The 24,663-nt window shown below is 43.0% G+C and overlaps 1 protein-coding gene and 1 long non-coding RNA gene across 3 annotated transcripts in view; both read left to right on the top strand.

Annotated features, from left to right (window-relative positions):
* The window catches only part of MYO1D (myosin ID), a 364,669-nt gene that overhangs the window by 71,723 nt on the left and 268,283 nt on the right, over positions 1–24,663 (top strand). The gene's annotated exons all lie outside the window — the stretch shown is intronic.
* On the top strand, positions 3,855–14,776 carry LOC135362911 (uncharacterized). The gene is made up of 2 exons (XR_010408349.1): positions 3,855–11,124; positions 14,587–14,776. It is a non-coding gene; the product is annotated as an uncharacterized LOC135362911 (long non-coding RNA).

Below are 24,663 nucleotides of genomic sequence, written 5' to 3'. Positions count from 1 at the left end.
CCCATCTACCACAGCTATTCACCAAAATGTGTTTCCTCTCTTTTTTGGTCACATCTTCCCTTGCAGTTATGTGTGTCCTGTGACTGAGTGGAATTCCGGTGGAGTTTCTGAGTGCTAGCCACTTCCAGGGCTAACTCATAAAAGCCCTCCCACGTGTGATTCTCCATTTTCTGCCCCTTTTTGCAGTCTGGTGATCAGTGCCTAAGGCAACCTGGAAGTCATGTGTTTGATGAGGGGAGAGTTTCTGTCAAACGGGTCACCAAATGCCAGCGTAGAGCAGAGCCCCCCCTCCCTCCGCCCAGAAACATTTGTATTGGACTAATGTGTGATTAACAAATAAACTTCTCATGTTCAGCCACTGGAAGTTTGGGGGTTATTTGTTATTGCAAGTAGCATTACCATAAGACAACATTTAATAGCTAATATAGCAATTCCAGAGTAAATATTTAAGTTGTCAAGAATGATTAACTTATGCCTTAATTTGTAACGCGTTCCCCGCAGAAGAAACAACAGCTTCATTTAAAATAGTCTGCAGAGTCTTAGTCTGATTTTCATTATCCCAGATTGTTTGGCGCTTCCCTGAAAGAGCAGCTCTGATTAAGTAGGCCCTCTGTTTATCCTCCTTCCTCCCACACCATTTTATAAGGTCACATTCTGTGTTTACAAATCCAGAGAGCATTTACTCTTATTTATAAGTGCAGTAGGAGAGAGAGAAGGGACACATTTGAAATGTCAACACAAAAGTAGTTTTTATGTGACTGGCTGAGATTCTGGTGGGTCACTTTTCTAAAATGTGTTTGCTGCCTTGAGAAATTTACCAACACGTAAAAGCTACTCTGGGTTCAACCTTCCTCCCAGTGCTGGAGCCAGAAATCTCTTTGTTCTTGACTCATCTCTCCTCACCATTCCCACCCCCTTGAGGTCAGATCAGTCCCCTGAATACATTTTGAATCGGACGCCCACCATGTTCTCACATAGGTCTCTCTTAAGGGTCCCTTGCACACAGCTGTCTCCTAACTGGTCTCCCGAGCTCCAGTCTTAACACTTCCATGACGTAGCCAGAACTCCCTTTCTAAAATGCCGAAGTCAGCAGCTCATGCCTTTACTTCGAAATGCTTCCGTGACTCGCCCTTGCTTTGGGGATAAAGCCTAAACATCTTGAGGTGACTTGCAAGGACCCACATCATCAACCGTTGCTTCTCCTGTCTTGTCTTGCACTGTCTTTCCTTCCCTTTCCCTGCACTGTCTTTTCTGTGCTCTGTGCTCCAGCCTCACTGAACTTCTCTTTAAACACATCTTACTTTTTTTTAAGCCTCTCAGGGTTTGTTCTTGCTGTGACCTCTGTGTCGAACACTGCTCTTTACCCGATTCCTCCTTCACCTGGATAATTCCTACCCAGCCTTGGGTTCTCAATTTAGATTTTACTTCTTGGATTGTCTCTTCCAAACCTTGAGGGCTGGGTTAACTGTGCTCCATTTGTACTCTGATCATCACCCTGCATTTCCTCGGTTCCGGTAGCTCCGGTCCTGTGTTTTCCTGTTTACTTGTCCATATGTCCTGCTGGACTGCCTGGAGGATCTCAGACCATGATCATGTTGGTCACCATCATCCTAAGCCCTTAACACATTGCCTAGCGCAGTAAACACTTGTTGGATAAATGAACAATAGGGTGTACAAGAACCCAATCTTTTTCAGATTTGTCTGTGGAGTACATTTGAGGATGTACTATGGAAGACTAAGTCAGTGCCAGAATAGCTTTCCAAATCTTGGGAAATACTGGGAAATGCTGAAGACCATCTGCAGGAGAAATGATTGAATTCTGGATATATCTTGAAAGTTGAACTAATAGGATTTGCTGATGGGTGTGAATGACTCCATGCTTCTAAATTATATTGCCGTGGTGAAATTGTTCACAGACAGCTAATGTCACAGTCCGGCCAAGGTTATAGTGAGGATTAAATGGCACGCACATAGAGTTCCTATCTAGCCTAGTGCTTGGCATTTTGTCAGTCCTCAGTAAATACTCGTTTTCCTCTCTGTGAGTGATTCAGTATCTTTTTTTTTTTAAGATTTTTATTTATTCATCAGAGACAGAGAGAGAGGCAGAGGGAGAAGCAGGCTCCCCACTGAGCAGGGAGCCCGATGTGGGACTCGATCCCAGGACCCTGGGATCATGACCTGAGCCGAAGGCAGACGCTTAACCATCTGAGCCACCCAGGCGCCCCAGGTATCTTGTTTAGACGAGAAAGCCAATGCACGGTGACGTGCTGTCCCTCCGCAGGGCTGCGCCGCATGTGGGGGTGGCGGCCAGCACCTGCTGCATGTCCACGGTCTTGCCCAGCACTTCAGCAGGCTGTCTTGCCCGGCCTGCCACCGACCCGCTCCTCTGCTGGCTCTCCAGCACCCTCACGTTCAGATTTTGTGACTGTCAGGCCTCATTCTTTGCCTCAAAGTGAAGCTGCTCTTTTATTTTTTTTGCCTGTAGGAATGTGTGTTTTGTGTCCACTTCTGTGAATACTGCTATTTATGAGTGGGCTGTTGTCTCTTCCTATGATCCAGATGTAGGTAACATGGTGCACAGAGTTAAGTGCATTTACTGTCTGGTCATACTGCTGGTTTTGAATCGTGGCACTACTCCCTCAGCCTTTGGAACCTTTGGCAAGTTCCTGAACCCCTCCAGTCCTCATTTCTGCCATATGTAAAATGGGAATTGTGACATGAAAAAGGGTACTTCTTCTAATACATTTGGAACAGGGCCTACCACCTAAGAAGCACCGAGTAACTATTAGCCATCATTAGTCATAACGGGACCTGGCGACCTCAGGTACTCTTATGTAGCTCTCAGTATCACTTCTGGGCTGAAGCTGCATCTCTCCACCCTCTCCTCTCACCTTTTCATCGTGCTTTCCCTCGGGTGTCCCACAGGAACTCAAACTCAGCATTTGAAACTAAGCTTATCAGCTTTTCCCTGTGGCAGGGTGCTTTGGCTACAATTAGTAGAAAACCCAAATAAAAGTAACCTAAACAGCAAGGGAAGTTCTTTCTGTCTTGTAACAAGAAGTCTAGATGTACAATGGATCCAAGGTTGCATAATCCCATTGCTCAGTCATGTCCTCAAGGACTCGGGTCCTTCCCATTCCTTCGGCATTTTGACTTGTCCTCTTAAGCTGGCTCCCCTCACCTTAAGATGAAGATTCAGGCACTATGTGCATATGATAGCCTTCTAAGGGGACTTCCCCCTCATCTTCACTCAGATCAAGGGAACTTTCGTAATCTGATCACTGACAAGGGAACTGGAATTCCCAGTTTTAGTTAGACTAACCAAGATCCATCCTCCTGGAGCTGGGGATAAGATTCCATTCCCTGAGCAAATGACTGGGAGTGGGTTGGCAGGGAAGTGAACTCCTGAGCAGAATCAGAGCTCTGCTGGCCAAGAAAGGGGGTTTGGGGGCTGAATTTGGGTAGAGAATATACCATGTCTGTGGCAGAGTTCGAAATATTTTGTGATGAGAAGGAAAAAGATCTAAAAATGAATTGGGAGTCATGTTGAAGTCAGAAAAACTAGATGTAGTGCGTATTGTAGAAAATCAGGTCAGACTGAGGAGTGGTGCTGGAGCATGGAGGATGGATGTGAGGGCTGGAGCTGTGGCATCCTCCCTGGCTGGACATAGGGACGGGAGAACAGCCTCATTTGGTTTCCAGTTTCTTCTTGGCTAATCAGGTAGCCATTCATGGAGGTGGTGGAGACTAGAGGCCAAGTAAGTTTGATGGACAGGGATTTAAATGAGTTTTTTATTATTATTATTTATTTTTATTTTTAAGCAGGCTCCATGCCCATCATGGAGCCTAACATGGGGTTTGAACTCACAACCCTGAGATCGAGACCTGAGCTGAGATCAAGAGTCACATGCTTAACCAACTGAGCCACCCAGGCACCCCCGATTGCGTTGTTTTAAACAGACTGAGTCTGAGGTGCCTGTGAAACATCATCATGGAAATAGTCCATAGACAGTTGGAAGAAATGTCTGATTTGAAATGTAGATTTCAAAATGCTGCTCTACAGTCCCCAAAGGTTCTGCCCCTTCCCCTCTCTTCCATTCTGATGCAATCTCCCGGTCTCCTTCCAGCCATTCTCATCCTTTCTGCCCATCTTGTTCAGGAGCTGTCTCTCTTCTTAAGGAACCCCTCTGTCTGGGTGAAGCCATTGCTTCTGTCACCATCTGTGTGCCAAGGCTTCAGTGGAATGCTGGGAGTCAGATAACCATCACCCATTAAAGTAAATTTCAGGGGTGCCTGGCTGGCTCAGTCAGAAGAGCATGCGATTCTTGATCTTGGGGTTGTGAGTTCGAGCCCCACATTGGGCGTAGAGATTACTTAAATAAATAAATAAGCTTTAAAAAATTTAATTTCGATTTTACAAAACAAAATAATTTAGTGGATCTACTTTTCAAAAGTTTATAAAAATTATTACAAAAAAACAAAAACATCTCCCAAACCAAAATATTTCCATCCCCAAGCCCAGGAAATCGTGATGTGTAGTCAGAGTTCTTTAAAGTTATATTAAAAGTATAGATTTAATCTGATAGTTCCCCAAAATTATAAACCTGAAAACTAGTGATCTGAAATACTCATTTTCTATATGCTCTTTAGACCTCAATTACCTGGGAAAATCCCTTCTCCCATTCTGACCCAGGATGCCCAACTGCCAACATACCTTTACCAAAACGAGAACTCTGAACTTCATATCTTTATATCCTGCCTTCTGCTCTTCTTGCCAACAGCTCCCCAGCCCTTCCTCTTCAGCCCCATGTCTGCTCTCTGGGCTCTTTTCTGTCCAGCTTCCTTGCCCTTCAGATGTAATGTGCATCACGCTGGTCCCTACTGGTGACTACGTTTACAGTTCTGCCACTTTTCTGAAGTGTTTGTAAACACCTTCAGCCACGTCCGTCTCCTGGCTGTTTCCTGGTCATACCTCTCCACTCATCTGCACACCACTGGCCTTGCTTTGTCCCGCCTGTCCTGCATCAGCCTCAGCCTCTCCTTAGTGCATTCCCAATGCTGCTAGGTCAAGAGGAAGCATTAACTAGTTTCGGCCTGCCTCTGGGGCAGCTTGACCACTGTGAATTTATTTTGCAAATACTACATAGATATTAGTTTACCTGACAATTACAATTACAATTACTTCTATTAAAATAATATGAAGAGTTGGGGCTCCTGGCTGGCTCAGTCGAAGAGCATGCGACTCTTGATCTCGGGGTTGTGTGTTCAAGCTCTATGTTGGGTGTGGAGATTACTTAAAATATATATATATACATTAGAAGAGATAACATGAAAGGTCTACCCCAATATTAATGGTTGTTATACTGCCTAGCACAGAAACACAGCATGAATGCCTCTTGTTTTAAAAACAGCCCTAGAGGGGCAGCTGGGTGGCTCAGTCGTTAGGCGTCTGCCTTCGGCTCCGGTTGTGATCCCGGGGTCCTGGGATCGAGCCCCGCATCGGGCTCCCTGCTCGGTGGGGAGCCTGCTTCTCCCTCTCCCACTCCCCCTGCTTGTGTTCCTTCTCTCGCTTTGTCTCTCTCTGTCAAATAAATAAATAAAAAATCTTTAAAAAAAAAAAAAAAAAACAGCCCTAGAAGGGGCACCTGGGTAGCTCAGTCTGTTAAGCGTCTGACTCTTGGTTTTGGCTCAGGTCATGATTTCAGGGTTGTGAGATTGAGCCCCACATCAGCGTCCATGCTCAGCAGGGAGTCTGCTTGGGATTCTCTCTCTCCCTCTCCCCTCACCCCCGCACGTGTGTCCTCTTTGTCTTTCTCTCTCTCAAATAAACTTTAAAAATAAAAATAAATAAATAAATACAAACAGCCCTAAAAAGTATGGAGAAGCAGGCACTCTCATTGAGGGGCAATTTAGAAATGTTTCAGAATCCACCCTAAATATACATATGTGCATGTGTATGTATATACATGTATGTGCACACATTTGCATATATATGTGTATGAGGTATAACATTTACATATATCTAATTTCTCAGGGTATGTAGGATATTGATAGCATTGGTTATAGTTAGAGGAAGGCACTGGAGGTTGTGGGATAGGGTGTGAAGGAAACTTCCACTGCCTTCCTTTGTGTGCCTTTTGAATTGTGATGATTGATGGATTACTTACTTGAATTTTTTTTTTCAACATACTATTCTATGCCCAGCAACTTTACTTCAGGGAATTTCCCCTAGAGAAATATTTGTATATGTGTTAGCAAACTTGTGTGTAAGATGATGTTAACGACAACGTGTTTATAGTAACGAGGGTAACAACAAAGCTAGGAGCAACCTAAAAGTTCATCAGTAGGAGTGGACCCTCAGTTATGACATATGTGTACTGTGGTTTAGAAAAATGAGGTATGCAGATATGCTAACATGGAAAGACTGCCGAATTAGGATAGGATGAGTTAGGCTTCAGTCACAAACAACCCCCAGGTCTCAGCAGCTTAATGTAACAAGGGCTTATGTGTCACTCACATAAAATCTGTGGATCCAGGAGACTCTGCGGGTAGCCAGTGAGCACCCAGGCTGCTTTCACCTTGTGGCTCTGCCATCTCGAACAGAGCTTCCTCGGGCCCCAGGGCAGTGTGCACACCGGCTCTTCTGTGCTTTGGCTCAGGAGCATGGACGTCCCACAGCTATTGGCCAGAACTAATAATGCGGCCCTGCCTAACCACAAGAAGGGGTTGAAATGGGGAAGAAGAGATGGAATGTTTGGGGACAGAACTGTGTCTTTGCCATATACAAACAACGGAGTACAGGCACATAAAGTTTCCTGGAAGGATATAGAAGAGTGATTGGTTAACAATAGAAACCTTTGGAGAGTAGGATGAAGGCTTTTACCCCGTTTGAATATTTTTACCATTATTAACCTGCCTTTAACATTATAGTTTATAGTAGAATTCATGTGCATTAACTTTTGTGGGGTTTTTTTTTTCAATCTGGTTTAGACTGACTCTGAAGTCTTTCATGAAAAGAAAAATTCAATTTTGAGGAATCTGTACAATTGTTAGCTTACTTTAAGTGAAATTATTTTGTAGCTCTCCTATGTGAATGGATATATAACATGTATACAACAGGGAGAATTGCAAAATCCACCTATATTTGTCCTTCCTTATGTTATTTTGTTAGGCCTTGCATGTGGCCAGTGTTGTAAAATGGGAAATGCCATTCACCATTTACTGTGCACCGCTCCTTTCCTGAATACGCTGGAGCTAAAGGGCAGGCAAAGTAATTCATTCATAGCGAGCAAGGAACTGACTAGCGTTGCCTTGGAAAGCCAAACACCCAGTGAGCTATAAAAATGCAGTAACAGATAACATAATACTTACTCTTAAGAGAAATATTTAAAAAGTGTATTAGTCTCTTCAGGCATTCAAAATAGGAAGGTTCGCTTTTACAGGTTAATGCACTCTTTCTCCAAAGCCAGATGTTCTCATTTACAAATCGGGTATAAAATATACATTTAAACTAATTGAACAAGTAAACAGCATATAACACTTTAGGTGTGGTAGCGTAAGATTACTTTTATAATCATGCTCTCCCATCTCTCATCAAATCCTCGGAGAACAATTTAATCCCTGAAGTTATATATGGTCCGAAAAGAGCGATGTGGTTTGAGCTCTTGTGTCTCAGGGAGTCTCTGAAACCCAGAGAGCACGCAGCCTCCCAAATAGCTCTTCCAGGACCAGGTCCAAGGCCAGTGCTTCTGTGGACCAGCCCAGCTCCAACCTTGGTGTCCTGATGGGCTGCCTTGACCAGGGTTAGACTCTGCTGTCTATGTCAGCTTTCAAGTTCGTACTTTTTCTTTCAAAGAATTCTTTCAGTTTTGAGGTTATCTCTTTATGCTATATGTGTAAAGATGACCTCATTTTGATGGTCTTATTGCTTTATTGGTCATCTCTGCCAGTAACACACCTCATCATCAGTTTTGGCTCCAAAACCAGACTCAGTATGTGAGAGATTCATACCTTGGAGCCCACCCTAGTTTGAGCTCTTTTGGTCTGCATTTCTCTGGACCTGCCTTCACCATGATACTCAGTTCACTGTGACTACTACATTCAGAAAAGATGTGTCTTTTCCAAATAAAAAAGGCTGTGAAGGTTGTTTTGCCAAGGATTAGGGATTAAATTAAATTGGATTAAACATAAGTAATACAAATTTTATTTTCCTAGTGTAGCTAATAGTGCTAAACTACAAATTTAAAACAGGCCTTATTAAAAATTTAAATGACTGTAAACCTAACAGGTAATGAAAATCAGTGCTTACACTTTCTGAGGTTTTTATGTCCTTCTCCATTAGAGTTGCTAAACTATCATCCTGAAGGATTATACATTGTAACATGCTCCACTGTGCATGACTAATATCCAGCTTCTGTCACACACAACCTCACCATGAGAATTTAACAGCATCCAGAATGGTCTTTACTCTGTCGAACAAGATGAGTTCACTGATCTCCCTCTTGGCTGTCACCGTAATGTCAAATTGCCATAAAAGTTTCTAAACATTCTCTATTTCTGTACTTCCCACAGACTAAGCAACCAACAATGTGCAGACTGGAGCACTTGGAATAACAGTGTTTGGTTTTTTATAAAGAAATAGAGGGACAGTTGAAATATTAAATATTAAATAGCAGTAACAAATTAAACAGTTTAAAAGGGTAATAGTGGAGATGCCCCAGTGTGGCATGCGATTAATTGCTAAATTGTAGAGACAGCAATCAGCCTCTACCTCCAGTGGAGGGAAAGAGATCCTACAGGCTAGAGATGCCATGGAGAGCATTATGGAGATGGTGGGACTTGAAATACTTCCTAAAAGATGTTAAGATGTTTGAAAATAGAAATTGGATCGATTTTATTTTATGAGTAACTGTAGTATCATGATTAACTAGTTGATGAATTGTTCTGTAAGCCAAAAGTAAACATTAGTCAGACTGATTAGTAATGTATAAATACTGATTTTACCAGATAAATCTTAATGTCAGCCTTTAAATGCCAAGGGTACTTCCTTGTTGGTGCTCTTTTTTTAAAAATTAAATTAAAAAGAAAAGCCTTTGTTCTTTGAATTGTAACAGATTTCTTCCCGACTACTGTGTTTCAGCCTGCTTCTTTGTGAGTAGCAATACTCAGGAAGGTTCCTTTAAAGAGCTCTGTTTTGCAGATGTTGTTTTGTAACATGGGTTTAATCCTCGCCAGCTCAGTCTTTTTTATTTATCCTGCATGCAGTTGGTATTGCATCACTTCCTTTGCAAGAGAATTGACTACGGGATCTTAGGGCAGGGTAGGTTTTTTTTTTTTTTCATTGTTTTGCACAAAGCCCATTACCTATTTATAGTATCAGAACTTTCTATTAGTCATCACCAGAAATTATTATTACACCTGTCAACTGGTTTTGTAGTGAGTTGTATACAAATGACAGATGAATATGTGTATGTACTTCCCCCTAAACCAGTTTTATTATCTTTAAACATGAGTCCCGATTAAAAATTGGATAATATCCCTTAAAAATCCACTCTCTCTAGCTTCTCTTGAAAAATGAAAAAAAAAAAAAAAAAAGTTCTGGCACTCGGTACACGTTTCAAAATAGGGACCATCTATAAGAGCAACAGCTGCTCCCTTCTACAGGGCACGCACTGGTCCAGCGCCCTCTGGGTCCTATAGAGTTCATTTCTGCTTCACTTACATGTTTTGCCTGCCTGGCTTCCGTAGACAGCTTCGTTTGATTATGGGACTAGTATGTAAGAGCCCAAACACGCCAGAACAAAACCTTCAGCTTTACCAGTGCCATCAGCTACCTTCCCTAACTCGAATTATGTACCATTTGAAAAACAATATGATACACAGTTGACCCTTGAGCAACACGAGGGTTAGGGCACTGATTTCCCACATAATTGAAAATCCAGATATAACTTTGACTTCCCCAAAACTTAACTACTGATAGTCTGCTGTTGATCAGAAGTCTTACTGATAATATAGACAGTCAATTAATACATATTTTGCATGCTATATGTATTTTATACTGTAAAGTAAGCTAGAAGAAAATGTTAAGAAAATCAGAAAATACATTTACAGTGCTGTACTGTAAAAAATCTGTGTAAGTGGACCGGCATAGTTCAAGCCTGTGTGTTCGAGGGTCAGCATCTTAGAAAAGTAAGTTATTATAATCTGTATAAATAAAGTATTAGTGGGCGCCTGGGTGGCTCAGTTGGTTAAGCGACTGCCTTCGGCTCAGGTCATGATCCTGGAGTCCCTGGATCGAGTCCCGCATCGGGCTCCCCGCTCGGCAGGGAGTCTGCTTCTCCCTCTGACCCTCCCCCCCTCTCATGTGCTCTCTCTCTCATTCTCTCTGTCAAATAAATAAATAAAATCTTTAAAAAATAATAATAATAAAAAAAATAAAGTATTAGTATGTGTATATATATTTGCATGCATATACATACATACATATTTTAGAATAAGACAAATATGAAAACATGTTAGCAATCCAAGAGAAAGATATTTGGAAGTTTTTTAATGCTCTTAAGTTTGCAATTATTTCAGTATGAAAATTATTTTTAAAAGTCAGAGCTAACAGCCACAGATTGTCAACAGTGAGAAAGATGTTTCTTCCCTAAGTGATTAATCTTTTAGTCAGAATTTGAGGAAAGGAAACATTTAAGGCCAATCTAATTGATACCATGTCTTACAAGTTATTTTCCAGCAAAAAAAAAAATTTTTTCTTCTAGTTGATATTAAGGACAAAACTTGGAAGAAGTATTTTTGTATGCATTAATAACCAAAACAATTTTTTCTGCATCCAATTTTAGCAGCCTGACATAAGAACGCATTCAAAGCATAAATAAAGGCATTGCCTCCCTATATCTAAGGAAGGACCTTATTAGCAAAGTGTACACATATTTTGCTGATGTGCAGGCGCCCACATATTAGATATTTTAAATAAGCAATAGATCCGAGCTGTTTGTTCATTTGTGGTGGTGGATTTGTGCCAATTTAGCCCCATGCTTTGGTCTAATCGCTGGTATGTGTCTTCTAGAAGGCCGGTCAGGATAAAAGCTGTAGTCAACAGAGCCACAACAGAGGATGAAGGTAAATAGTCAACCACAAAACCCATTCTCCTTCTATTCCCAAATAAAGTGAAACTATTTGGCCTAGATTTGGCCAGTGGAAGCCCCTTTCAGCTGGCCGCAGTGTCTTCCAATATGTCCCTGTCAGTCTTTAAGAACTTCCTTATTTTCTGGCTCAGTAAGAGTCCAGGCTCATCTTGTGTTTTTCCTGTCCCAGTGATGAAATTGGCCATTTCTCTAAAAACCATTGGTTTAGTCTTGGTGTGGCATTTAGAAATCAAGATTGGGGGGCGCCTGGGTGGCTCAGTCAGTTAAGCTCAGGTTATGCCTTCAGCTCAGGTTATGATCCCAGGGTCTTGGGATCCAGCCCCTCACCGGGCTCCTTGCTCAGCAGGGAGCCTGCTTCTCCCTCTCCTCCCTGCTCATGCTCTCTCTTGCTCTCTCTCAAATAAGTAAATAAACTCTTTAAAAAGAAAAAAGAGAAAGAAATCAAGATTGGTAGTAGATACAGTTGTTGCTACTGGTGTGTCATTGCTTTTAGCCTTTCTCAGAAAACGGTTTGGTGGGTGGTGAAGGGGGGGAGACACACACACAAATGTACATAGGTCTTTTTGTTTCTTTGTCTTAAACACCATGATTTCATACCAGTATCTCCCATTTCTGTCCAACACCACGGGGTTTATTTTAGCCTTCTCCTTTGAAATTTGTGAGTTCCTTCTGCAGTTCTGATAAACCTGGCTCCCTTCATCCTCATCATTTTACTTACATTCTTGGTCCTCCTGAATGTCCCCACCATGCGGGCCACCTCCTCCACCCCTACCCTGCCGGACATCCTGGCTGCACCAGCAGAATCTTTACCCTGGGCTCCTCGTGTGTGCACAGACTGAGCCAACTGAATCCTCAGCCCTGGCTCTGCCAAATACACTGGCCACGCTGGCCAAACCCTTGACTTTTTAAACTTAGTAGACGGATTATAAGCAAAAACTTGAGACAAAGTATTTCCTGAAATTATAAAATCAGAATATTAATTTTTTTTCATTATTCAGTCACAAAGTTGAGTTTCAATCCTTATTCACAGAGGGCAGTGGAACTTAAAATTTAAGTAAAGCTCTGGAAATAATGCTATTGATAAGTCAGCTGACCTTTTCTTTTACTTTTTGAGATGTAATATTAACAGACATTTAGGGAAACGGTTTCCTGAGCAAGGTTGGGCTGGAGGACAGCTGCTTTCTGGGGGTCGCTAAAGCTTTTCTCACCATCCTGGGAAGTTCTGATTTCAATCCTGGTTGCAGTGACACTTAAAAAATAAGTATGATGGTATTTGTCTTAAATTGTCAACCAATCTATCTGCATAAATTCCTTTCTCAGTTTGATCTAGCAATAAAAATGATTTAATTTCTGCTTTAGGAACTAAGAAAAAATAGGGAAAATTATTTGTTTTTTCCATTTCCTGATGTGTTTGATCTGTTTTTAGTTTTTGACTCTTTTCTTTGCCACCACATTCTTCTTCTCTTAGTTCACTTCCTCATGTCTGGTATTCCTGAGTGTAGACAGCGCTCGGTTATTTTCAAGAGTGCAGAAGGACTGACTGGATAAAGCAGAGTAGCAGAATATCTGTATCATGTTTGTCTTTGGAATGTGTTGATTTTTTATAATTGAATATGAGTCCGTTTAATACTTGGAGGTTTTTATCATTCACTTCTTCATGATTCCAGGTCCCTCCTCCCTTAGCAAAAATTCCTCTGGATGCCACAGCAGTGTACTAGGAATAAGTAAAAATAAATTTGAAAGAAATCTGGCTCATGGTCTCTTAGGAGACTTGATTACAATATGGGGATAAAGCTGTAAAATGCAACGTCTCCTGTGTCATGTGACAGTGGAAACCCCTTGCAGAGTGGTAATAGTGGATGTTGTTTGCCTTTTATATCTTCTTTAAATCCCTCCAAATTCAGCTCCCTTGTCCTTACCATAATAACTCCATCCCGGAACCAACAGCCATTATTGAGGGGCCCCGGGGAGCAGCTTTGGTAACAGTTCTTGGCACAATAAATATTAGTTTACTGTGCCTTTGTTTTCTGAACTGAAAACAGGTGTCACAGTAGCCAAAATGGAAATAATCCATTTGCTTGACTACTTAACCATTTATTTCTCTTCAGTGTCTCCTGCCACAGCTACTGCCCAGCTTGGACCCTAAAGCTCCCTATCTGGTTGCCCCAAGTCTCAATAACACCTAGGAAAACCTTGCTTTAACTATATCAGAACCTTCACATGTTAGGAAAATTGGCGTAAGGAATTACAGTTTTTAACAAGGGATCTAGCCAACTGATTAGGTTTTCTGTCACTTACTAAATTAGGCAGAGGGACAGGGGGGAACCTATTAGGTTTCCTGTCACCCAGAGAGCCAAATATTTAAGTATAGTGTAAGGTGAAGAGGCTTCCTATCCAAGGGTTAGGATGGGGTAAGAATCCTAAAGGCATCCTGTTTAGTTACAGTCCTCAGACATCTGTGAAATGATTTACTTACTTATTTTTAAAAGAGAGTTCAGTACTGTGGTATAAGTGGTTTGTAGTATTTAAAATGCATAATTGTTATCACTTCATGTAATTGTGCATTTCTACCAAAGGATTGTCTGGCTCAGGCCTAGGTCTTGTTCATTTTCCTGAGCAGTGCTGATTTATAACTAGGCTCACCCCTTGGTTAAGGCAGAATGCACTTAACCACTTTGCTAGGCATGCCAGGGAGCCAAATCGCTAATATAATAGGAAATCTTTTTTTTTTTTTTAAGATTGTATGTATTTATTTTGAGAGAGAGAGAGAGAGAAAGAGCATGAGCAGAGGCAAAGGGAGAAAGAATCTCAAGCAGACTCCATGCTGAGCGTGGAGCCGGTTGCAGAGCCCAGTCCCACAACCGTGAGATCATGACCCGAAATCAGGAGTCAGACGCCTAACCCACTCAGCCAGCCAGGTGCCCCAATAGGAAATCATTTTTAAGTGAAACGGATGAAAAGGAATATATATATAAAAGTTGAGCCTTATGTTGGAGAAATTGTGTTTATCACTTGTAGGTTGGAAGAGAAAATACAGTGTCGTGTTATTAATAGGAGAAGTTTCATTCTTATATTTTGGTCTAGATCTTCGTGTCTGTCATCGTTAGACACTCAGCATTTCATAACTAAATAACGCTATATTTATTGTTTGTGTGTGTTTTACTAATTTTAAATGCATGTATTTAAATATCCATCTGTTAGTCTGACGCTCTGTAGTTCCTAAGGACTCTTACAATCACTGAGAGTGATTTTACTGTAGTCCAGTTCACCAATCTCTATATTTCCTCTATTAGGATTTTAGCTAAATCAATCAGTCAAATTTTAAATAATTAAAAAGACTATTTAAAAGCTATAGGGTGGCAAATGGAAACCAAGACAGATAATTTGCTTTCCCTGGTGTGGGTTTGGTAAGCTTATAAACCTTTTTTGATCTCAGGAAAAGAACAACTTTCCTTGCAAGGACAAAACGAAGCCATTTCAAGATTCATTCTCAACAGTGTAAAGTTACAGGTGCCTTCACCTAACTGTGACTCTCTGCCCAGCGTGGGCATGTCCTGACATCAGCCTTGTAGAGACTCTCCTGTCAAAGTGACTGGTTGACTGAGCACCCTGTGAGTGACCAACATCCTTCTCACCACACTGAGAGAGTCTCAAGTTGAATCCTTTTCAGACACCCCGCAGAAGACAAACGAACAAAAACTGAAAAGCAGTCCATTCCCAGATGTCAGCCCAGCTGCTATATTTGTGGGCATGATTTGCTATGCCATGTCTGACAGATTATTTTTTACATCCTCGCTACTTATCATGTTTTCATTGAGATATACTATAAAATGTTGTTTCCTTTTGCTGGGGGAATGAACAGTGGTCTTTGGTGAAAAATGTCTTTTATGGTCAAGAATTTAGACCATGTACTGAGAAGGAGCCATCGTATTGGTAGTAGTATTGTCTTAACCACATTGCCTGGGACCTCAGTAGATAGCCTTTCGGAGGGGACAGTGTTGTGTTTGTTTCTGCTATTTCCTTATACCAGCAAGGTAGAATTGCTGAGTCACTTGACATGATCAAATTCAGGTAATACATAATTTAAATAAAACCCAGATATCTCGGGCGCCTGGGTGGCTCAGTTGGTTAAGCGACTGCCTTCGGCTCAGGTCATGATCCTGGAGTCCCGGGATAGAGTCCTGCATCGGGCTCCCTGCTCAGCAGGGAGTCTGCTTCTCCCTCTGACCCTCCTCCCTCTCATGCTCTCTGTATCTCATTCTCCGTCTCAAATAAATAAATAAAATCTTTAAAAAACAAAAAACCCGGATATCTCTTGTCTCTTTCTGGGCCACAGAGCAGGTCCCCCCCCCCCCCCCCCCATAGCATGTGCCCTTGGTGACAGGTAGGATTTTTGGCCGCCCTCCCTGTGCTCTGGGTACTCTGTGTCTGCCATCCTGTGCATTGTTTCCTTTGTGTCCAAAGGGTCAGGCGTAGTTAGCTTAGGAGAGAAAGAAGAGTAAGCAGCATTTTCCCTTGGCTCTCCCTCAGGAATCTCAGACCCAACACAGCCTGTGTGGCTCACCATCACCTCCCGAAATTGTGCTCTTCCCCTACTGTCCCAGCTCCGTATGATAAGCAGCACTGTGGTCAGCTTGACCCCTCCGTCTTTCCCACATCTCACATCTGGGAAGTCACCCTATCCAATCAGTGCCGCTTCTGTTCTCAAAGCCTCTCCCTGCTCTACCTCCCCACTGCTCTACCCCAGCCAGAGCCCCGGCGGGCCCTTCCCAGGACCCAGGTGGTGGCCTCCTCACTGCTCCCCTGCCAGGCACTCTGTCCTCTGCAGCCTGCAGTCATGGGAGCTTGCAAAAGGCCGATGTGGTCAGCACTTAAACTCTGCCCTTGAGATAACGTGCAAGACCCCGTGACACTGCACGCCTCACACACCCGCCTCTCCCCGCGCAGCCCTCACGCTCCTCTTGCTGTTTTTGCTGTGATGTAGTCCTGTGTCCTGCCCTCGTCCCTCCCTCCACCTGTGCACGGCACATTCTGTTGCCTCTTCCTGGAGCCCGTTCAGTGTCTGTCCTTCTCATTACCCTGAATTAGGGGGGAGACGGGTCTGCCTGCTTGGAACGTGGGTGCTGATAACTGAACAGCATGAATGAACAAGTGACTACAAATAAAACTGAAGACAGCAATAAGAACTTTTAAAGTTAATGTTTCTCTACAAGGCATGTCTTACTATATAATAGAAATGTGTTTTGAAAAAGCAGGCATTCTCTAAAAATGTATATATCAAATTCATCTTGCAATGAAAAAAAAAAAGGAAAGAAAAAGGTAAAATAATTCAGCCAGGCATCTCCTGACCACACTTGCTGGTTAACTACCCTTTGTGCTGCTCACGTGAGGAGAGGTGGCTCTGGAAAAGAAAACCGAGAGATGAACGCAGGGAGCCGGTCAGACCACTGCCAGGGGCCCTCATGAGTTTCCTGTGTCCTGTGGAAAGCCTGACAATTGTTATGGAAGGTTTTCTGACTTCAGAGGGTCCCTGTGAACTACTAGGAGGATCCCTTCTGGACACGACGCCAAGCTGGATGGTGATCCAGTAGGCTAACAGAAGTGACCGTCACTGTGAGGGTAGACCCAGCACAGCGCAGATGCGGTGCACAGGACAAGGGGACCCAAGGGGAGGAAAGCCGTGTCCTGCCGTTCGGACGGCTGGCGGTATTGCTCATAATAAAAGAGGACTTCACGTCATTGTACGCTCACCGCGTGCCAATAGTGTGCGAGTTGTTCCCATGAGCGGAGCGTCTCATCCCGTGGAACACTCCTGGGAGCTAGGTGCCAGTGTCACCCTGCTACACTGGTAGGCTCTGGTCTCCTCAGATGTTCTCTTTGGAGCCTTTGGTATGTTAATAAAAAGGCAAAATAAAGCATCCTATTCTAGGTGCTCTTAAGGCAGTATAAGTCAAGAAGTGCCTAGATTTATCTATGGAGAGGGTATGATCACATAAATAGTTCAGGTGTCAAGAAATTTAATTTTTGGATGTCTTCTTTGAACCCTCCTGCTCCTAAAACTGGGTTAGGTATCCTGTTTCTGAGCTTCCATAGCATCCTTTCTATCTTTGTTATTGCCCTAAATCTTTTCTGAAGCAATATGATGGGGGGATGGCGCATGCATATGCATGCACGCGCACATGTGAGCAAGAGAGAAAGAGAATGGGAGCCAGAGGGAAATGACAATTTTTTTTAAAATGTGTCATTTTTAGGGGCACCTAGGTGGCTCTGTCATTTAAGCAACTGCCTTTGGCTCAGGTCAGGATCTTGGGATCCTGGGTCGAGCCCCACGTTGGGCTCCCTGCTCTGAGGGGAGTCTGCTTCTCCCTCTGCCCCTCCCCCCAATTCATGTTTGCTCTTGCTTTCTCACGAATAAAAAGTTTTGTTTTTTTTTTTTAGATTTTATTTTTATTTTTTTTGACAGAGAGATATAGCGAGAGCAGGAACACAAGCAGGGGGAGCGGGACAGGGAGAAGCAGGCTTCCCGCAGAGCAGGGAGCCCGATGTGGGACTCGATCCCAGGACCCTGGGATCATGACCTGAGCCGAAGGCAGACGCTTAACGACTGAGCCACCCAGGCGCCCACGAATAAAAAGTTTTTAAGAAAAATAAAAATTAAAAATTAAAAAAATATGTCATTTTTAAATCCTCTGTCATTGTGCGTACTAGCATGGCATTGTCTCTGTCTTTGGTACAATAATACCATCCTTATTCTTTGTAACTCAGGCTCTTGGCACAGTGCCTGGCATAAGGCACTTATTAGTTACTCAGATGTTTATGAACACACACAATCAGTAACTAGCAGAGCCAGGATTCAAACCTGGGGCTCCAGGGCTGTGTGGCTCTCACATTCATAATCTCTCTAACAAATAGTCCCTGCCCACTTCAGAAACGTGCAGTCTCACAAAGGGGAGTAGATGAATTGATTCCATCATGCGGAGACCATGATTTTGCCAGGAGAAGCTGCAGTAAGATGTCTTCACCCTTGGGAGAAATTCTCATCTAAGAACTGGGGAAGGTGACCTGAACATATTGAAAGTTGGCAGTAAGCTAATGAGCATTGCATAAGTTTGGTACATCAATAAAGAAAAGGGTCAAAGTTTGGTGTACTTTGAAATTAAAACTGCATTATAAGCTGTCCTTCCGATATGGGCCAGCGTCGTTGCTTTAAAAATCCACACCCAGCAAACAAACTGTAGGTGGAAGTACGAATTGCTACAGCAGTCTCTCTTGAGAAGAATTTGGCAAAAATTCACTAATTTAAATTGTACGTATCCTTTGACCTGGCAACTTCAGTTCTAGAAATGTGTTCTACAGGAATATGTACACATATGCACAAAGAAATAGATGCCATTGTATTTACAGTTGCATTGTTCATAGTAGAAAAGATTAGTAACAGCCTAAAAGTCCAATAGGGACTAGTTAAGTATGTTATTGTATATTCATCCATGAAATGAAATACTATGCAGGCATAAAAATGAGGCTTTTCTCTATTTACTTACATGAAACTATCACCAAGATACATATTTTAATTAGAGAAAAAAAGTCATTCATGTAAAAAAGACTATGTATATGTGTGTGTATGCATAACCTCTTTCTAGAAAAATTCACAGAAATCTAGTAGCAGTGGCTATCTCTGGCAGGGGAGACTGTGGGAAAATGGGAAAAATGAGAAGCACTTTCCACTATCTGATCATTTATATCTTCTGAATCTTTTACTAAGAGCCTGTATTGCCTATTCAAAATAAAAACCTGGGGTGCCTAGGTGGGTCAGTTGGTTAAGCATCCAACTCTGATTTCAGCTCAGGTCACGATCTCAGGGTCCTGGGATCGAGCCTCACCTCAGGCTCCATACTCAGTGTGGAGTCTGCTTGAGATTCACTCTCCCTCTCCCTCTGCCCCTCCTGCTCATGCTCTCTCTCTCTTAAAAAAACAAACCTTTTTTAAAAAATCTGATCAGAGAGCCAGTTCCCGAAACTCCTGAACTAACTCAAAAACCTCATTCTTAAGATTCTGTCCCTCTACAACCACTCTTGGTACAAAATCTGTATTAGTCCAGCTCCAGAGATAAAGAACCAGTAGGATACATGTGTGTCTATATACATACATATAGAGAGATTTTTTTGGCCCACACAGTTACGGAAGCTGAGAAGTCCCAACGCTGCAGCTGGCAGGCTGGAGTCCCAGGAGAGCCAGTGGTGCAAGTTCTAGTCTGAGCCTTGGGTATGAAGGCAGGAGAAGACCTGTGTCCCAGCTCAGAGACAGTGAGGCTGAGAGACAAAGCATTGTTTCTGAGTCACCCTTTTATTCTAATCAGGCCTTCTGGATTGGATGAAGCCCACCCACACTGGGGAGGGCACTCTGCTCTGCTCAGTCCACTGATTCTAATGTTACTCTCATCCAGCAACGCCCGCACAGACACCCCAGGATACTGTTTGACCGAATGTCTGGGCGCCTCACATAAAATTAACGATATAGGTACACATGTCAGTTTGCATCAGTAGTGGTGACAATAACTTTGAGCACCTGGTTTAGGTGGTCACAGCGTTTCTCTCCTGTAAAATTAGTTGTCTTTCCCTTTGTAATTGCTAAGTAATTTGCGGGGAGATACTTCGTGGCTATGTAAATACCCCGTTCCTCATCACACTTTCAACTACTGGTTTTCTCATGCACGGATCATTTTCTAACATCATTACTTCTGTATTTCTTAATTGTCGTTCTGCTCTAAGGAAGAGCTTTTCCTTCTCCAGTTCACTTCTATTTTATATCAGTGTGGACTCGCAGATTCTTATTTTATTCAGGGGATTATGATGTTGCCGATGTTACTTATTTCAGTGCTCATGTGGTTCCAGATTTGGCCAGTGGGAGCCAATTCACTTTGGTTCCTGTTTCTTTTGACAAGTCCCTGTCATTCTCTGAATACTTCCCTACTTTCTGGCTCAACAAGGTATTCCAGACTCATCTTATACTTCCCTTGCCCCAGCTCCAGAATCAGTTTTTCTCCACGGGACCCTGGGTCTTTTTAGTTAAGAATACAAGCCAACGGGGGCACCTGGGTGGCTCAGTTGGTTAAGCGACTGCCTTCGGCTCAGGTCATGATCCTGGAGTCCCTGGATCGAGTCCCGCATCGGGCTCCCTGCTCGGCAGGGAGTCTGCTTCTCCCTCTGGCCTTCCCCCCTCTCATGTGCTCTCTCTCATTCTCTCTCTCAAATAAATAAATAAAATCTTAAAAAAAAAAAAGAAAAGAATACAAGCCAATGTCTGGGTGTCATTGCTTCTAAGCTCCCTCAGAAGACAGAGCTAGGAAATGTGTGCACATACATCTCTCTCTCCCTCTCCCTTTCCCTTCCCTATGCCCCACCACATACGCCAAGTTCAAACTGATACCTCCAGTTCCAAGTCAACCCTCCCAACACTTTGCAACTTCCTTCCCTAACAGTGAAAAACCTGTCTCGGAGGGTGAGTCAGAGTAGATTCTATTTTAATTACATTTTCCTGGAATATAAGTTACTATTTGTATCTAGATTACGCGAAGCTGCCCATGTGAAAGGAAAGGTTCTTTTCTGGTAGAACATAGGGATATGGCCCATTAAAAACTAGGTGATATCGTGCTGTACTTAATCTCCCCACCTCCCAAGCTTGACTCATAAGGAAATAAGAAAAGTGAAATTAAGTACATAAATCTTTTTTTAAATGGTAATGATGGTAGGTGATTTAAAGTCTTACACACTCGATGGCCTGAATTTTCTCCATAAATGGGATGCAAACCATTTGCTGAGAGAACGGAGGTGGGCTAAGGGGACTCATTCCTTCATCCCTTCATTTTTTTGATTCCTCAAATATTTAACCAGCTCCTTTAAGTTCCAGGCACTATATTGCATGCTGAAGATAAAGCAATTTTACCTTGTTCAGGTAAATATGGTCTGTACTCCTCTGGAGACAGACAGAAAACAAACAAGAAACTTCTTGTGGTAACTACCATAGAGGGAACAAGCATGGGATGCTGGTGGACAGGGCAGTTTAGGTGGGGACAGATCTTGTTTTATTCTTGGCCAGAGCACAGTCATCAGGAGTAGTTGGCATGAGATAAGCCAACATCTGGATGTCAGATTGGCCTCACATTAAGGCTTCCCACTGAAAAGATTTAAGGATAGGAATGAGCATTTAGATTTATATTTTATGGAGAATGGATTAAAAGGAAGTCATGCCAATGAAGATGATACCTGCGACAGGGAAGACACCTGTGACCTCGTATTCTTGCTGACGCTGTTCACTATCTACATTCTCGACCTGGAGAAAATTGTGCCATATTGTTGGTTTGATTTGCATTTCTTTTTTTTTTAAGATTTTATTTATTTATTTGAGAGAGAGAATGAGAGACAGAGAGCACGAGAGGGAAGAGGGTCAGAGGGAGAAGCAGACCCCCCGCTGAGCAGGGAGCCCGATGTGGGACTCGATCCTGGGACTCCAGGATCATGACCTGAACCGAAGGCAGTTGCTTAACCAACTGAGCCACCCAGGCGCCCTTGATTTGCATTTCTTTAAATGTAAGTGAAATCGGGCCATTTTCATGGAATTTATTTCGGTATAACTAGTTGTATTCGTTTCCTAGAGTTGCTATAACAAAATACCACAAACCGAGTGGCTTAAAAGATGAGACACTTCTTATCTCACAGTTCTGAAGGCTAGAAGTCCCAAGTCAAGGGCCATGCTGTGTCTGAAACCGGTAGGAGAGACATCCTTCCTAGCCTCTTCCCAGCTTCTGGGAGTGGCCTTGGCTTGCATCTCTCTGCCTGTGTCATCACATGGCGCTTTCCTCTTCTCATAACCCAGTCATGTTGGATTTGGGCCCACTCTGATGACTTCATCTTGATTCCATCTGCAAAGCCCTGTTTCTAAATAAGGACACTTTCACGGGTACCAGGGATTAGGACTTCAACGTATCTTTTCTGAGGGGAGGCCACAGTTCAAGCCATGGTGCTAATGATCTATGGTCTTTGTTTTCCCAGGGGCCTGGTCTGTTTTCTAACACTGTCTATTGACATACATTATTGGCATCTTTGTTGGCTGTTTTGAAAGCTCACCATTATCATACCAAAGTCTTCAGGAACACCTGTCATGTGATCTCTGTTATCTCCTTCTTCTGTACTTTCCTTCTTTCTGCTTCAACTTTGTTTTTCCACGTTGTTTTGCTCACTTTTCTCCACCTTTTCTTCTCGCCCCTGTGTCTGGCAGTGTCCATGCCCATTCTCCTGTCTGTTAGTGTAGCCTTCATTTCTGTGAGGTTTTCTCCTCTTCTGTTTCCTTGAGCTCTTCTGGTTTCCCGTCTCCTTTTCCAAAAAATGGTTTGAAACATGATTTCTCTATTTTTAAATGGTGTTTTCTTTGATCTCTTGGTTTAATGGGATATATTTTCTTTACGTTCTTTGCTTTCGTGCAGAAATATTTTACCATAATTTTTCTCCTTCATGACATACTTATTTTTCGTGGGTATTCTTTTTTTTTTTTTAATATTTCATTTATTTGAGAGAGAGAGAATGAGAGAGAGTGAGTACATGAGAGGGGGGAGGGTCAGAGGGAGAAGCAGACTCCCTGCCGAGCAGGGAGCCCGATGCGGGACTCGATCCCGGGACTCCAGGATCATGACCTGAGCCGAAGGCAGTCGCTTAACCAACTGAGCCACCCAGGCACCCTTCGTGGGTATTCTTGATCTGCCCTTTGTCTGTCAGTTTCTTTGCCTACTTTTTTCTGTAACATTGAACGGCCTGCTTCTGGAGAATTCTGCTCCAGGGCCTGGCATTTGCAAAGGTGCTTCTTCTCTCTTAGCGACCTCCCTCAACTATGTCGACTTCTTGTGGCACTTCCAATCATCCTTCATAGATCATGTGTCAGAGTCGTGGCTGGGTTTTTGTTTCCTAGTAGGTAATGTTTTCTGGCTTTGTTTGTTTTGTTGTTCTTGATGATTTTCAGAGGGTACAATCCGGCCAAGATAACTATACTCTATCCTCCTTAAATGGGAGTCCCTTAGGTGGTATTTGAAGTTGATCCAGGACCCAACCCTAGAAAACCTGAGTGTTTAGAGATCATGAGAAAAGGAGGGGCTAGCAAAGGAGATGGAGGAGGAAAACTCAGAGAAGGTGGCCCCACAGAAGCCATGAGAAGAGTGTGTTGAGGAAGCAAGAGTCAGTATCAAAGGCTGCTGAGACACCAAGTAAGGTGAAGACAGAGAATCAGCCAGGGGATTCAGCAGTGTCATTGGGAACTAGCTTTGGGCAGCAGGCTGGAGTTGCTTGAGGAGATAGTAGAAGGCAGAGAGATGGCTTGTGCTGGTGGACACGTTTCCTGGGCAATATGAATGTTCCCAGCAACTCAGGATTTCATGTACATTGAAGAGGGAAGGAAAACAGGCCAAATCAATGTGATTAAGCAGCTCTTATCTGAAAGCGTACGTTCTCATGAAATAAGTAATATTTACTCATGAATGAAGATTCTCTTGAATACTTAGTATACTATTCACAGAGAATTTTCCTCCTGATTGTAATTGATTTCATGTTGTTTAAGTAGTCAGCCAAGGACAACACTGAATTCTGTTAGTGGGTGAACCGACCTTGGAAGCCTCGAGGGTACCTCTGAAATCTCATCGTCTGAAGTAAATTCCCTCTTCTCCTCCACCCAGCTCAAAGTTAAATATATTTTTGCCCTTCATGTACAGTAAGTGTTCGGATTCTGTCCAATTTCCCTTTGAAGTAACTCACATTTTCCTTTCTCTCCTTTCTGCTGCCGTTCTCGGCCTTATTGACCTCTTTAGCTAGAACAGTCTTCCCTGATTCCTTATTTCCAGTCACGTCGAATTTAAACCTCCCCAGCCTGGCTTTCAGAGCCTTTCACAGCAGTAGAATCCAACTCCCTCCTACTTACCCAGCTGTTGCCTTACATTCGCTGACAAAGGCTTTCTGCTCTAGGAAGGCCAGCCTCCCTCCTGTTCTTCCAGTCTTGCCACGTGGTTCTGCCTTCACGCCGAAGTTCCTGTCGAGCTCACCTTAGTCCACAGCTAGCACTTCATTATCTGTAGGATCAGTTGATGTATACACCCCCCACTCCCCAGGGTCATACTTCTCTGTACGGTTGTGCCCATGACTGATGTGAAGGAGCCCCGAACATCTCGACTTCCTGTTGTACCTTATCTTTTGTATAAATGATGTGCAAATTAATGGAACTATTTTTTTAAAAAAAAAATGTTCCAGAATTCCTGTACAAGACTGTTTTCCTCCAAAGGCATTACGTTTACATCATCTCCATGGCTACTCATTAGTTCAAACATGTTTTAGGGGCCCCTGGCTGGCTCAGGCAGAAGAACAGGCAACTCTTGATCTTGGGTTGTGAGTTTGAGCCCCACGTTGGATGTAGAGATTACTAAAAAATAAATAAACTTGGGGCACCTGGGTGGCTCAGTCGGCTGAGTGTCTGCCTTCGG

This window comes from Mirounga angustirostris, unplaced genomic scaffold (genome assembly GCF_029215605.1).
Source record: "Mirounga angustirostris isolate CCGP_5_RB_7025 unplaced genomic scaffold, mMirAng1.0.hap1 SCAF_17, whole genome shotgun sequence".
NCBI lineage: Eukaryota > Metazoa > Chordata > Mammalia > Carnivora > Phocidae > Mirounga > Mirounga angustirostris.
This window is presented reverse-complemented; position numbering and strand designations above follow the sequence as displayed.